The following is a 17864-nucleotide window of genomic DNA, read 5'->3' as shown; positions in this document are numbered from 1 at the left end:
TGGCTTCAGTTGAAGCGAGGGTTCGTGAGAACAGGTGCTTCACAATAACGGGTCTCTGAAACGAATTCCCTGACGTGTCGAGATCAGTGTTTTACAAAATTGTTTCTGAACACCTAAAGTTTAGGAAACTGTGCTCCCGTTGCGTCCCGAAACTCCTAACAGAGGACCACAAAAACCAAAGATTTGAGTGTGCGATGAAGTTCTTGACTCGTTATCACGAAGAAGGTGACGGCTTCTTGAGTCAGATTGTAACTTGAGACGAAACATGGGATTCGCATATCACGCCCGAATCGAAGCAACAGAGCATGGAATGGAGACACATACACTCGCCTGTAAAGGTGAAGGCCAAACAGACTCTGTCCCAGCGCAAAATCATGACGTCGGTGTTTTGGGATAGGAGCAGGCGGCAAGTTTTTATGAAGAGGGTATTTTGAAATTGGTTGAGAGGTATGATAAGTGTTTGAACAAACTTGGCAACTATGTCGAAAAATAGAGTAAAGTATGTACTTTCTGAAAATACATTTACTTTTTTGAAATAACCTTTCGTTGTGTACTTATGTTCAAACGGACCTTACTTAAAAAACACGCCTTGTAATCCATGAAAAATAAAAAACGAAAAATGGAATCTAATCCACCCTATGTTGCAAGTTCGAATATATGCACACAAAACAATTTTGTAGTGTAAACTAGGTAAAAACTTATTGAATTTTGACAAAACATAGTGTATAGTTTCTTTTAGATATTCTGATTCTGACAGCTTGAGTAAAAATCTGTCAAGAATGAAAGTGTGATTTTAACTCCCTGCACCATTTAAACAATTTATGTTTCATTATAATTTTCGTACAAAAATGTACGATTTAGATGGCACATATTTTCTTTGAGATTTCCTATGAAGAGTGAATAGGCAGAATAAATCCCTCCTTCGATTTTTTTTAAGTTACACGATATATTTCGTAAAACATATTTGGTTTTGACAGCAAATGATATTTATTGAGTTTTTTCTCTCTAATTGGAGTTGAAATCAGTCAAAAGTGAGAACTCATTTTATTTATCTCTTTCCTTATGTGTTAGGAAGAATGTTGAACGGTAACTTTCGTTTAAAAAATAATTTAATTGCGATGGAGTATAGATTAAATTTTTCTGAGAATTCCCAATCCTCTTTATTGCTTGGAGTTGAAATGGATTAATAATTAGGGAGTTTGAAGTTTAAATTAGTGAGAAAGAAGAGAAAATCTCGCTTTTATAATGCACAATATCACTAGTTTATTATGCGTGATTATGAATATGGTTAATTGTTTCCAAGTGAAGTAAATGGAATTGTAATTAATATCGTCATGCTTATATCATCAGCAAATCTCACTGAAGCTTGTCTTACTCATAGTTCAAGCAATATTTATAAAATAGTCTCAATTATTAGAGAACTTTGACTCAGCAACAAGGGCGCCGATCCTGGGGAAGGCCGAGGGGACCCGGGCCTCCCAAAGCTAATGTGGGCGGCCCCCCTATTGTATTTGAGTGTACAATATTTGGCATAATTTGAGTGCAATTTGTCTTAAAATCTTCATATATATATATATATATATATATATATATATATATATATATATATATATATATATATATATACCTTCTGTATCTGAATGGGTCCCCCCAAATTTACAGAGAAATCGGCGCCCTTACTCAGCATAGAGTGCTTTAATCTCTGATGTGTAGAATACTCATTGGTCCGATCCGATGCCTGAGAGAATTTCCCTACAGAGAATTTTCCTCCTCGGGTAAATTATGATAATCAGTTAATCAAGAAATTATTGGTTGCTCCGTCCTTCCAAGGGTCCATAAACCCTTATATTGAAATACTTTTTTGGATTTTCCACTCGATTCAATATCAGGAGACAAATTTACTCAGAACATTACCGTAATCTTACTGAGAATTCCAATGCCATTCCGAATTACCGTTTACATGGTTCTAGTAGTTATGTAATTTGTGTTTTGCTTGAAAGGCTTATATAGTCCATGTAAGCCATGCATATGCTGGCTAGGCTAAAGGAGGCTGTGATGATGGGAAATGAATGCAATGGTGGAATGAATGAAGTGAAAGAAAACGGGAGAATTCGGAGAAAACCCACGAACACAATGTTTGTCCACCACAAAGCCCACTTGGTGTGGGCGGAGATCGAACCCGGAATCCCACGCACTAGAGGTGTGGTTGGATTGGTGTTTAGCGTCCCTTTTCAGCACGAGGCTATATGATACGTGGACCTGCGGTTAAAGGTGGAACCCAAACCACTGTAATGCGTTTAAATTTCAAGATCCTCGCACCGAGAATCGAACCCGAGACCTCGTGCAACAAAAGCGTGTGCGCGTGCCACTAGGTCCACGGAAACATATATAGTCCAACTGGATTGGGAAACTTAGATTTCTTCTTCCATTAACTGAATGAGAAAGTGTGTATTTCTGTTTTCTATGGGTGGAGAACGAACTGTGAGAAAAATGACATCATAAGCGACTGAAGTAATGAGTTTGGTAAATAATTGAAAATGTTACAAGTCAACGTAGGCGTTTGAACACACTTAGCATTTAAATCAAGAAATGAATCACAGAACCCAGTATTCTGTTCTTGCTCTAGAGAATGAAAATAATATAATACTGCGAACAGCTTTGATTAAAAAAAAAAGTTACAGCATATTTTTTTTATTGTAATATACGCTTAACATGTACCAGTACGTTCGTTATCATTATACAGAAAAACGAAAGAGAGAACTAACATAACATAGGAAACTGAAGATTAACTAAAACAGAGCAAATTTCTTGTTGCATTGTTACAACATTCTAACTTTTTAGGTTTAACATGCTTAGAAACGAACAGAGAAACAATGTATGTGAGTTTTCTCTAGGTTCTCCTGCTTTCTCCCATTTTCTTCATTACACCATTTCATTCATTTCTCATCTTCACTATCTTCTTTAGCGCAACCGGCATAACTTTGTAACATAAAACTCAAAAGATTTCATTTCAACCAGCAGATTAACTACTCGAGACAGTTAAAGATCTCCCTAACTTAATTAGTATTAGTATATTTGTATATGGAAATTTCATAGAATGTTTTCTACGCTTGAACTGAGTAATATATAGATAGGACATTGTTAATTTTCATTGTTGATATAATGTGTATTACTTGAGCAACGTTATAGTTGTATATTTGTGCAGTGATTTACAAGAGCTAATTATTATCTTTCTACTCTGAATTGATGCTGTAAGTAGAATTATATTCCTTATTTAGTGTAATTCTACAGTAAGCTCCTATTATTAGCGTTGAGTTAACTTTAGTGGTGCCCTTATGTTAGGAAAATTTACAGGAGATAGGTAAGAAATGGTGATTTGGAGTTCTTATGTGATCTTTATGTATGTAAGCTTGGGAAGTTTTCTTTTCTTTTCTTTCTTTCCTTTTTTTAATACGAGAAATTATGTGTAGAATTTGGTAGTATTTGCAAGATGCAGAAGTTTTCGATGCTTGAAGACCGTGCTAATCGTGTGGCATGGCGAATCAGTGCGTAGGTTGTGATATTTCTGCGTTGAACTTTACTACAAGCCCAATACTACAAGCCCAAGTTACTGAAAGATAACTAACCTAACAGTTTCTAATGTTTTAAGTGCTTTTTATATGTTTAAAACTGGAGGGACACCTCTAAAGTTAAGCATTAGCGTTTAACGAAAAAAATGTCCAAATATGATACATATACCGAATGATAGATCTCATTAAGCGGAACAATATGGGATGAATGAGTTAGTATCAAACGGTCATGCGTAGCTTTTCTGAAAATCAAGAAAAAAGAAATTGTTTGTAAACTTAAAAATTGATGCCATACGAGGGACACGCTACCTGTTAAGGTGGAACTGGTGCTTATGAATACCATTGCTAAGTTCTTCATTGTGACACTAATAAGACGTCAGTGTATATTATGGTTAATTATATATCGAGTGTTCTAAAAAAAATAGCGTCCACGAAACATAGAGCATTATTCTAAAAGTCAAAATAAAGCAAAAATATATACAGGGTATCCCAGGAGGAAAGGGCAATACATCGGAAAATGGTAGTATGGATTGTAAGCAGAAAAGTTCATATGAACATGGCTCCTAATCTCAACGGTTTGAGCGCTACAGGTTGTGAACCATTTTGACTTTATATTGCATATTACTCACCCTGTAGTTATTCTACAGAAGTAAGACATAGCAGGTGATGATTAGTGATGAGCAAATGCAAGACCAAGACCAAGACCGGGGTGGTCTTGGTCTTGGTCTTGGTCTTGCACACCCAGTCTTGGTCTTGGTCTTGCACTGGAACCTTCGGTCTTGGTCTCGGTCTTGGTCTTGCATACCCAGTCTTGGTCTTGGTCTTGGTCTTGCACACCCAGTCTTGGTCTTGCTTGCAAGAGTCTTGCAAGTTTTGCTTTTAAGAAATCTTATGTTTTTCATAGGTAAATTTTACTCTGGATATAAGGGATAATAAATTCTACAATGCTCCAATAGTAACGGAAATACAATATATGTTTTTAAATGTAACATACTTTATCTTCGTGTAAGTATGATAATAGTGTACAACATAAGTGATGACCTTTATTTTTTTTATTGGGTGCCCACGCTTCGCTAATCTTTTTACATTTTTTAACAGATCCAACACTCCACAGGTTCCGAAACTGGGGAGGCTACCCCTGAGACGAATGAAAGAAAATCAAAACGGTAAAGATAATTGAAATACCATGAAATGCAAAATTATTTTTACACTCTAAAGGCGTCAGATTTTTCTTTTCAACCACATTAACTAATTTTTGTGTTAAACAAACTTATAATTAAATATTGAGATTTTGTTTTACTGATTCCAATGGGGCAGAAACATGGACATTACGCAAAAGCGATGGAAAAAATTACAGACTTTCGAAAGCTGGGCATGGAGAAAAATGGAGAGAATTAGCTGTGTTGAACGGAAAACGAATGAGAAGGTGTTAGAAATGTTAGCAGTAGGAGAAAAAAGAAGAATTTTAGATATTGATAAGAGGAGAAAGAGGAACTGGTTGGGATATTGGCTGTGGAGGACGTGCTAGAGGGTATGGTGAAAGGAAAGAGAGAGAGGGAGAAAAGGAAATTGTAGTTGAAGGAAGATATTAAGAAAATTGCTACATTAAGACGAAGAGACTAGCTGAGGACCACTGTATATCGAGGTTTCTCAGTTGCAGCAAGCAACCAGCCGATAATGGCAGAATAGCTTTGGTGATGGTTATGATGATATGTTTAGCATATCGACAAAAAAGAGAGAAAAAATAAAATAATTATTATAATCAAAACTTAATATTTTAGAATAATTTAAGTGAAAACTAAAAACGACTCATCTGTCTGTCTGTCTATGTCTTTTCTATAAACTCAATTAGTATAAATACTTTTGACCTATACTAGAAATACAAAATAACGACATCAAACTACAAGTTATTTAAAATAACTGTATAAAATCAGTCTCACTTGTGAATATGGATTACTAGCATCAATTACAAACTTCGTTGGGTTAAATTTTAAATAATAATAATAATAATAATAATAATAATAATAATAATAATAATAATAATAATAATAATAATAATAATAATAATAATAATAATAATAATAATATGTTTCGTTAATCAGTCACTTTTCATTATTACTAAGCGCTTTCTGATATCGGTCATTTTCGATTATTTTTATATTTCTCTCCCCCTCCTCCCCAAGTTGCGGGGCTGAATTTGGGTTTAAACGGCATCAGAAACATCACTCTTCATCTTAGAGACACCGAAAACTATGGATTCGGCACTAATATCGGTCATTTTCAATAAATTTATATATCTCCTCCTCCCCCATGTTGCAAGGCACGGCATCGGAAGTGTCACTGTTCATCTCAATGACCTCGAAAACCATGAATTTGACATTGATAATAATGGTCATTTTCAATAATTTTTATATATCTCCTTCTTCCCCCTTCCCCAAGTTGCGGTGCTGAATTTGCATTTAAACGGGATCGGAAGTATCACTGTTCACTTTCGTGACCCCAAAAACTATGAATTCGACACTAATATTAATTTTCGATCATTTTTAGATATCTCTCCTCCCACCGCCAAGCTAGGGGCTAAATTTGGATTTAAACAGCATCGGAAGTGTCATTGTTTATCTCAGCGACCCCGAAAACTATAGACTCCACTCTAATATCGGTCATTTTCGATCATTTTTAAATATCTCTCCTCTCCCCGGCCCCTAAGCTCCATCGTCAAAGTGATATGACAGAAACCATCTCAGGTCCGAAATTCATCTATGTTGAAAATGTGATCGAGATCGGTTGGGTGGTTCAAGAGTTATTAAGTTTTATTTATTTTTGTACACTTCCTCTCCCCTCCTCCTATCTTTAGTTCTACTATCAAAGTGATATGATACAAAACACCCCAAGTCCGAACCTCATCTATGTTGAAAATTTCATTAAGATCGATTGGCTGGTTCTAGAGTGATGAAGTCACAAATACAGTCACTTATACTTTTATTTTCTACATATATCTCCCTCCTCCCCATCCCCTATGTTGCACCGTCAAAGTAAAATGATAAAAATCGTGAAAGGTCTGAGCTTCATCTATGTTGAAAATTTGATCGAGATCGGTCGGGTGTTTCAAGAGTTATTAAGTTTTATTTATTTTTATATATACCTCCCCCTCCCCTCCTCCTCCCCTAGGTTCTACCATCAAAATGAAACTATAAAAAACTTTCCAGTTAGGCACCTCATACATGTTAAAAATTTGATTAAGGTCGGTCTGGTGGTTCAAGAATTATTAAGTCACAAACTTAGTCACTTTTATTTTTATTTATTTTGATTTTTGTATACCTCCCCCTCCTCCTCCTCCCCCCATACGTTGCTCCTTCAAAGTGAACTGATAAATAACATTCCAGGCCCAAACCTGATCTATATTGAAAATTTGATCGATCTCGAGCTGGTGGTTCAAGAGTGTTCAAGAAATTGGGAGTCACAAGCATAGTCACTTTCAAGTTTATAATATAGATTTACTGTTGTTGTGTAATGTTATATCGCTCAATTCCCGATGTGCCGTATACCTAAGGAGGCTAAAAATTATATGAATAAACAATTATTCGACGTATAAGCATCTGCCCATAAAATCAAACTTGCGGTCACATGCACTAAGTTTTTGTCAATGTCATGAAAATGTTATTTCGATATTAATTTTATGAGCACACATTAAAAATTTACAACGGATGCTTGAGTCTCATAGCCAAGGCCATACTCATGTAGTCAGCACCTATGGTGTACGGAATTACCGATGTTCAATACTACATTTCTCTTCAGTTTTGGAAGAAGAACACCACTAGTATGCTTTGAAATGAAATGAAGTATCTAGTTTAACGTCCCTCAGTAATGCACCAACGCTAAGGGAGACGGTGGTGATGAAAAAAGACTGAAATGGTGGAATGAAGAAACTAGAAGGAAACGGAAAAAACCTAAGAAAACCCACGCACACGATGTTTGTCCACTAAAATAGCTTATATGGCGCAAGATGACACCTGTGTGGCTTGAGAACGAGCAATATCTACAGAAAACGCGAACAACCAATTCAGGAAACGATATACTGTAGCTATATGCTACAGGGGCAGATCGACTCACACGGATTGCATAATACTACTGGGAACACATTCACTCTAGTGTCACTTTTACTGAAGTCAAAATATTCAAGTAAAGATGTAATGAATTTTCTCCTTTTTTATATTGTATAAAAAAATTCAAGTAGTACCAGTACTTGTGCAAGACTCTTGCGCAAGAGTCTTGGTCTTGGTCTTGCAGGTATGGTCTTGGTCTTGGTCTTGTTCTTGCACACCTTGGTCTTGGTCTTGGTCTTGCACCGCTATTCGTGGTCTTGGTCTTGGTCTTGGTCTTGGTCTTGCATGCAAGACTCTTGCAAAAACTGCAAGACCAAGACTCTTGCGCTCATCACTAGTGATGATATGGCCTTTCCAAGGGTATGCAATATGTGGCAGTGGGGTCTTTGAAAGAGAAGTTATTGAGGGATATTTGGAGATTAGTGTTGCCATCCAATTTCTTTAAATAACCTTAACTTTCAAAAATTTCCCTCAATAGTGCCCCTTCCAAAGATACTACTGCCACGTGTTGCATACCGTTCGAAAAGCCATTCTATCACCTTTCAAATTCGCTATGCCTCACCTCCGTAGAATAAATACAGGGTGAGCAATATGCAACATAAAGTCAAAAATGGTTCACAACCTGTAGCCCTCAAACCGTTGAGATTAGGACCTATGTACATATGAACATTTTTGATTAGAATCACCCATACTACCATTTCTCAAAATATTGCCCCTTCCTTCTGGGACACCCTGTATATATTTGTATACCTTTGGAGCCCTCGTCTGGAGACACAAATTGCACTATGTGGCAACGTCGCAAATGAAGAACCATAGATTAGATCTACCAATCTATCAAATAGTTATATCGATTCTTTCCAGATGGCAGCTGAAGTCGATATTGATTAACAACAGAATCACTTATTAGTGTAGCGATCAATTCAACTGCTTGCTGTGTTCGTAGAGTATTGCTAATGGCTCCAAGTTAATCTGCGACGTTGCCACATTGTGAAATTTTGATTTCCCATAGCGGCTGAAGGAGACCTCGGAGGGCATACCATCATATAACATTTTCGCTTTATTTTGGTCTGTATAATAATGTGTGGTCCGTGGGTGCCATTTTAGAACACCTGATATATATATATATATATATATATATATATATATATATATATATATATATATATATATATATATATATACCAAAATTGTAAATAACTCTTAAAATCTGGTTTAACTAAAATAGTGCCCAAAGTTGATATATCAATCGATAGGCGACGTCAATTCCCATGCTCAGTTTCCGAGGAAATAGAGAAGAAATAATATTTATGGCGGTAAAAGTATGTCATTCGCTGCTAATATTAATTGGTGGTGGCTTTTATTCTGTTAGAAAACAGCGTTACCGGTATTTGAATTATTTATGTACTGTACGCGTAAAAAAAAATTTAAAAAAAATAGACTGTTACCGAACAGATTGCATGTATTCTTCGAAGGGTGATACTCATGTTCCTAGGAGTGAGACCGATACTTTCAACAGTTATGCATGTACTACTGTAACGTTAAGAAGAAAAATAAGTGAAATAATTTCTTGTCTTTAGTTAATCTATCTCAGTCCGTACAGAAGTAATGACCTCTTACATTGACCAGCTTAATGGTCCGCATGTATCCGCTGCCGCCAGTCTATTAAGGCATTCTTCACTGCATTGTTTAGCTTGTACTTATTAGCAAAGCATTATCCGAATAGGAATACTTTAAAGTTACTGATCAGAGGAAAGTCGCTATTGGTAGTCTCTGATCATATGCCAAATGAGCAAGCACCTCCCATTCAAACTGCTGCAGCAGGTCGCGAGTTACAGTAGTTGTGTGCGGGCTGGCATTATCATGAATCAGCAGAAAACGCCGGATAGCTTTGCACGCAATCTATTTTGTGTTTCGATGCAATTTTCGAGCCCCTTCGTGGCTTATATATGGCTAGCATACGTACCTTTGACGCAGGGAACTTGAATTCAATTCCCAATGGAGTTCATGTCCTTCGGATCTGGAATTAAGCTCTAGGCACACAACTCATATAGGCTTCCTACTGAAAGAGTCGTTAATCTTGATAAATCACTATACTGTGTCTTTACGTCCTGTATTTCGCACTGTAAAAAATTTCGCCTTAAATTTACTGACCGATTACCGTCAACTCTGTTTAGAAACAAATTTGGTACCGTATATTTTATGGTAATTTACCGTGATATTTAGGGGTCTTTTTTTTTAAAAAAAAAAAGCATAGGTGTGTTATTACCGTACAAGGTTTACGGTAATTATCACACCGATTCCCTATCTGGAGGTCCTTGCCGGTCCAGCATGCCCTCTTGCTAGATCCAGTAAGAATTCTTGCTGGGCAATATGTATTGACCCAATTTTCATCGAATTGCTGGAAACTGTATCAGTACACACACTGGCTAGCAATAATTTTTCCTGGATGGATGCAACTAAAGTGCACGCTGGTCCACTGGTGTTAAAAACTACTTAACCAAAGAAAACACAAAAGTGAACGAAAGAAGCGTTGCACCTACGACGTGCATAATATCCATAGGAATAAAAGTTGAAATTAATTCTTAGTTTGTAATATCGAACCCTTGTTCTGATGTCATCTTGAACATACATTGCTTTCTCTTTTCAAAATTACCAATTTTGTCATGTATTGAACAAAACACCAGAAGAGGATTCAATATTACATACCCCCCCCCCCTCCACAAAAAAAACTACTTCTTGAATTTTATAGTTTTCGCACGCTTTGAAGGTGTAGTTGGAACAAACATCCATGTCCTTTTAAGATATTCATAAATCGATATTCTGTTGCAGTGTTAAGACTAGCTTTATTGCATGCATTTTCTCTATGAGTACCAGTAGACTAATAGACCTCAAATATTCTAATCAGTGATTCATTCGATTAGTCGCATTATTACGGTTTCAGATAACCAAGCAGGCACCCGACAACATAGCTTAGAATGACTAGAACTACGACTAAGCAAGTGTAAAACCATATGACTTCTCAAAATACTGCCTACAGTATCCAGTATCCGCTATCCCAAATTAATAAATACGTGTTTACATAATTGTATAACAGTGGCATCAATGCTCCAAAAAGGAAAAAAAAAAAAATGTCACCAAACTTCTAGAGTATCGAATTTTTGCATATTTATTAAACGCTCAAATTCATTAACAAGACACCAGAACAGATTATAGGTACTCAGAACAAAATTAAAGATAAGAACATTTACAGAAATATTTTTCAAATCTTACAATTCATTTATTCAGAAAAAATGATGACAATATGGGCGCCCGATGAAAATTTCTAGGGGACTCATCTCCCTGGTTACTATATACCCTATTACATTTGATATTTTTTATTTGTATTAAGAAATTTAATACGTTTTCATTAGCTAGGGGAGCGACCCCTGCCCCTCCTTCGGGCACACATGAGTGACAGTATACTTTTATTTCTGTAACATGAAAAATTCCATTTGGTTCAACACAATTTATGTAATGCTGTACTAAGTACGGTAAACTACGAAGCACTTTTCCTAAGTTTTTTTTTTTTTTAAGTATTTCAACATTGTGATTCTAATTCTAGCTTCACCACCACTCGTAGTTGGCTACATTATCATAAGACTTTAGTTTATAGATCCAGCAGCTTTCTTGGTTTCGAATCGTTGCACTTTGGAGCGATCTGCTTGCCACGATAGCCAACTGAAGTTTTGTTTGTCACCGAACAAAGTTCAAATATTAAGATGGTGCTTTCCCATACATTACCTTGCTTAATGTTGAATTTCCAGGATATCTTCAACAGTAGTAGGCCTACTGTATATATCACATCAGAAACCACACACTAAACAAACAAACAAACAAAAGAAAGAAACAAAACAAAACAAAGCACAACACATCCGAACCTACGCGCCATCAATCCTCGCTTCGAACATGTGCTTTTTCTCTCCAATGCGCATGCCCGACACAAGCATCTGACAGGAAAACGGTCTCCTACCATTATTTTAGAAAAACGGTAAACCGTATATTTTTCATGGTAGGAGGCACTTATTTTCACGGTTATTGCTTACAGTGTAGAGTCTGCATATGTTATGACATCGGATCAGACAGGTGTTCTATATGTTGGAGATTATTCATCTGTCACACTGCTTCTGTGACAGTTCGCAAGATGTCAACAATTGTCCTCTGGAAAACCTCGATGAGCAAAGTGCCGATCAACCATATCTCGAGCTCCTTCGTGGCTAAGCGGTTAGCGTACGCGCCTTTGGCGTGGGAGACCCGGGTTCAATTCCCGGCGGGAGCTCATGTGGTTCGGATTCCACGTTAATCAGTAGGTCCACGTCTCATATAGCCTCACTGCTGAACGGGACGTAAAAACTCAAAATCACCTCACCTCACCATATCTCATACATGTTCGATGGAAAACATGTTAACCCACAATATGGAGAAGCGAAACAGTGGTAACTGCCAGTCTTCGAAGAAAGTTTGAACATTGCAGAAATATCTGTCTTGTATAATTTCTTGATGTTGCAATCACTGATGAACTTACGTAGGTGCCGAAATCGCGTATGTACCCATCTCTGCACTTCCGTGCAATGGTATTTACATGTCCAATTTAACCTTAGGCATTTGTAATTCTTGGTCAATGGAAGCCGACGCAAAAGCACACGTATTGCCATAACTTCCAGTAGGCTTATCTGTGGCCTCATTCGAAGGCAGTTGCCTTTTCATCTGTTCCTTTTATGTTAGACAAGGCACAGTGACGTTCGCCCAAACGTTTCGTAAGAGCTTATTCATAATTTACTACCTCCATGTTCTGTAAACTGTTCTTCTGCTGCCTCTATATGCACAGAACAGAGTAAAAGAAAAAAATACATGTTTGTTGGCGTAACTCAGTGGTTCTCAACCTAATTCCTATCACGACCCCCGTTTTATTATATCCTCTTGCGAGCGACCCCCTTATCATTTCTGGTTTGTAATAAACTTGTGTGGGATGTTTAATATACCAATTGATCTCACGATGTCCCTCTATTTCTATAACAGTAGAATCCATTTTTTTGTATATAGTAGACACAGTAAGTTCAATAGAAGTGAATGGATTAAAACCAAATCTGTTCAGTTTACTCATATAACAAATATTGAATCCGATTCATCATACTGTTTCAAAATTGGGGTCATTTGAAAATTTTAAAGCTTTATAACTCCCTTAATTTTGGGTCATATGACAGAAAAATAAAGTAATTTCTAATTTAGGTTTTAAAAAATTTGGACAGTTGTTAAAACAATATTGAGTATTTTAAATGATTTGATAATGCACTTCACGAATATTGAATCGGACATTGCCACACTAGTGAAATCACACCTTACTTAAGTATCTCATTAGCTTTCAATTTCAATTGTATTTCAATATGCAGGTTTTATTGCAATTTCTATTTTTCTGGTATTTCAATATGCAGTTTTCATTAGTTTCATATTGTATCTCTGTCATTTAAATTGATTTTTAACAACTTTGCATCTGTTGAAAATGTTTAGTAGACTTATTATTATTATTATTATTATTATTATTATTATTATTATTATTATTATTATTATTATTTTGTTCTTAACAGTATGGATAAAAATAAAAATATTCCTATCAGAGCAAAATTCAAAATAATATTTAAAAATATTTTCCGGTACTACATTCTAATTACATTTATCTCTTCCACTTATCTTCGCTACTCCCATGAAACTGTCGCTATCCTCAGGTTGAGAAACTCTGGCGTAACTATAGAGGAACAGGTCCTCCTAGAACTCATTTGGCTCCCCCTAGAGTACCATTGGACTACAAGTAAGATTCTCTCAATTCTTACAAGTAAGTGGTTATACTCCCATGGCAACATATTCTAGTCACGCTAATGCACATGCCATACATGCTTCACTTCTTGACCCATGCATGTGACATTCCTCTGAATTTGTAATCGCTCGTGTTCATACCCTGTTAGACAAATCCTGCTATGTTTACAAAGAGCATTGTACTGTATTATTCTAAATAGAAGATTTCAGTAAACGTTTTTGTATATTGTTTTCGTAGACTTAGCGAATAAAATCCATTAATATTCAACTTTCATTTATGGTAATCTATTCTTTTAAAAATTGTCAAGTTTTTCTGCCGTACCCTGTATTAGATAGAATATTTAAGAAACCACTAGTTTATCCAAACCTATATTATGCTTATTGAAAAATTGTACATTGGCCTTTCCTTCCTTCATTATTAGTTGAAAGTGTTTTTAATTTAGATTGTATCGTCGACTACAACCACAAAACATAATAGTTTTTCGTTTCATTTATTTTGTTGTTATCTAGTGTTAAGAAACTAACAAAGATCTTGACACTTCTAGTTTCAATTTATAGATAGAAAATACGCCTTTCTTCTTCTTCTTTTTTTTATATGAGTATATTGTTTGCGTAGGAGTAAATAAGGTCTTTCAAAGTTGTCTGAGTGTACGTAAAATCTGTCGTAAAGTTTTCCAAAAACATATATATAAACTTTGGACATGCTTCAAGAAGTTTGGAGCATAAAAAATACATAGGAAGATTCCAACAGCAGTAGAAAAAGAAAGCATAAAAAATTTCTTTTATTTTAACGTGTCATCCATAAGTTTTTTTTTCTTTCATAAAGGATATATAGGGTGGACAGTAAGTAGCTCCTTATTTTTAATTATTTATTTCTACTAAAGTAATGTACATTCTGCAATGATATTTATCTTGTTCTATTGTATCAAGCTTCGGTTTTGCAGATCATTTGAAGCGCTTTGAAGCCGTAGAATTGTCAGATAGATTGACCATTGAGGACAGAGCCAAAATTGTAGCAAGATATGAGGTGTAGCAGTCTCTAATTCAGGTCCAACGGTGGTGGAGGTCTCAACATGAAGGACATGCTGTTCTAAATGCAAAAGCAATAAGAAATTGCCACAAAAAATAAGTGTATTTTGTTTCACATTTTGAGTATTACAGGCACTACCTTCAATTTTTGATATATTTACTACATTCGTTGAGTAGCTTAATTTGATTGGAATTATGTTTATGTTGTTTCTGAACTTGTTTTGTCAGGTTCCTTATTTTATTTTGTTATATTTGGTATCGCTTTCTAAAAATACTGGAGAAGTTTGAGTAACGCCTCCTGGTCTCATCCTAACTGAACAGAAAATTCCAATCTATATTCTAATTACCAACTCAGAGATCCAATATTTCGTTCTAAAATTTCAGTAGATACCTTTAAAATTAATAAAACATTGAACAACCCATCAATAGGCATATTAATGCAATTTCTGAGCTATATATTCGTATTTAAAGAAATTAGAATGATATTGTTTAAATCCATCACAAACAGCTTGTTTTGAAAATATTTGTCTTGTGTCGACAAGTTCATAATGTGAAAATATTTCATGACTGGCTACAAGCGGGAAATTTTTCAGGATAAAAGTATACTTATAGGAAGTCTGAAAAACATCGGGGCCAAGCTGGTTGTGACGTCACAAACATGGTCGACCATTTGAAACTAAATTATTATAACTCAGAAACCATTGACCCTTCGGACTTGATTCATGCACCGTTGCAACCAGAATCACAAGCTCTACAAATCATTATATCAGAGTCATATTCATAAAATAATATCTTCATTTAGAATTTGAATATTTTCATTTTTAGCATCCATTTTAATTCATACATATTTTTGCATTTCAATACACAACGGAAAAACAAATAAGAATATCTGAGAAATATTCGATTACGAACACTTCAAAAGAACTTACAGAAGGACAAGAAAAATTTGAACAGAAAATAAAAGGGAAAAGATATTTAGACAGTTCTTTAATAACAAAAATATCTGTGGAACATTTGCATATCATGATTTCAGCATGCTTATGCTAAACAGTGATCATTTTAATGCTTAAAATAAACGTGGAAAAGTATTTGGATCTGAAATTACAATTTTGTTGCATTACACTAACAGTTTTCTATATTTATTTACATGTAAATATTTTTAAAAAATTAGAAGTGATATTACTTTGCTTTTAGCAAATACACTAGTTAGGGACAAACATCTGCAGATCGCTTTGTTCTCGTGTAATACCTATTATTATGATTCTTTACACAATGGGGAAAAAGAGCGTCAGTTATTCCTAAAGCACTGAGCATCGCATACACATAATGCTGTACAAGGGAGAGAATGCTTTACACACTTGCCATTTGATTAACGCTGTTTCTTACAACCGCACGATATGAGTTCTTAACAGGAGCGTGATGCCTCAGGAATAGTAGGCCATAGAGTTGATATCTAGAAATCGCCTTTTAGTTCAGCCATATTGAACGGGATCTTTTAATTTAGGGTTGTAGGCATTCCACTGTCTCCATATAATTGCTTGTAAAGATGCTCGTTCTGTGTGCTGAATCAGAGCAGCTTCAGTTGGTGGAATATACTCTACTGTCCTTGTTGTCTTCGTAAACCAACTCGTCGCAAATCGTTAACTTTGTCACAGGTACTAGTTTTATCACACATTAGAATCATGATCCACTGAATGAGCTGAAAATCATGATCTTCATTGGAACTCTCATCTTCTGATAGCCTGTGGAATGCATCAGTTACTTCCGGAAATTGCTCCCATGTTTTCCATGCTGTCGTTTTACCAATGCCTGCAAATGCAGACACAGTATCACACCCTGTAAAAGCATAGAAGAATAGTAAACCTTTACGGATATTTGATGATATGCAGTGGGCTATAGCATGGACTGGAATGTAGTTCTTTTTCTTTCCAACTCGTAACTCAATCCGCAATTCTTCCAAATTTGATATGGAATTATATGCAAACACTCCTAACATTACCACGTGAGAATCTACAATCACTATCATAATATGAATATGGCCAGCAGCAGAAGCATCTTTCACGAGAAGTAAAAGTCTAGTGTCTGCTTTCTCATGGGTAGTTGGTGATATTCTGCTTGTATACAGAACATTTGAAGAAGCTTTTACATCACCGTATGTACATATAATAGATTTTTCAAGGTTGTCTCTGCTCTGCACAGTCAGCCAGTTAATAAAATAACTGTTCTTTCTTTTCAGCTACTGATAAGAAGCTGTTGAATTGTTTTGGTAAGCCATTGGGCTCACTAAAATTTTTTGACCTAAGCCACGTATCTCACGAGCAGACACTTTCAGGCTGTTTGTGAAATACCTATCAAACATAGGACCTAGGCTTGACCATGTCTTAAATCGTTGTTGAACATACGAGACAAATACGCGAGAAGCATAATCAGCAACTGTTTTTGATGACTGTGGTGGCAGCATGTGTACTATGGCTGCAGCATCAAGCATTAATGCACTTGCCTTATGTAGGTCATCAGTAAGGGTGTCGGTTGGAGATGCTTTCTTCTTCATGCATTCGATGATATCTGATTTGTTGGATGGTTTTCTTAATCGTTCAAACTCAGATATGGATGGTGGATAGGCATGATTTTCGTGTGCGATGAAGGCGTCGATGTTACCATCACGTTGCTGACATGCAACATAGAACTTGCAAAGAATGTTCGAGCCATGCCTCAGGAAAGATATTTTCTCCCTTTTGCTTGGAAAAGATAGGGCTTCGTTTCAACTTAAAAAGCTGCAGATTATTTCGCTATATTACATCATGTAGGAATTTGTTGAATTCAGTAAGTCTTTCCCTTACATATGTATCATGCTGCTATTTACCCACTGCTGCTGCCTGACGAACAGACACCTCTGCTTCAGTTGACATAATTACTTTGGTAATAGCTGTCATAAGACTATCTTCTTCAAACGGGTTTCCTTGTTCACGAAATTGCTCTAGTACATCTGACAAGTGTTTTCACTGCCGCAAATCTAACACGTGTGTGCTCTCTGTACTCTGTATCCACACCTGTCTTACCAATTAAACCAGCCTCCTGTTCGTAGTCATAAATAATACTTACAATTGCTGGGCCAGTCACCATATATTTCATAAGGGAAGAAGTTTTATCCAACATATCTACAGCACACCATCGGTTTTCAAGATTTTATTATTTTGCTCATATAGATGATCATCTTCAAAATGTGAAAAAGCCCTCTCACTTTTTCTACTTCAGAAATGATCTCTCTCAAACTCGGAGTACACTTGGCGATGTCTAGTTGGCAATTCAAGAAGAT

This window comes from Thermobia domestica, chromosome 16 (assembly GCF_964235325.1).
Source record: "Thermobia domestica chromosome 16, izTheDome1.hap1.1, whole genome shotgun sequence".
NCBI lineage: Eukaryota > Metazoa > Arthropoda > Insecta > Zygentoma > Lepismatidae > Thermobia > Thermobia domestica.
The sequence above is the reverse complement of the archived record's forward strand: the minus strand, read 5'-3'. Positions refer to the sequence as shown.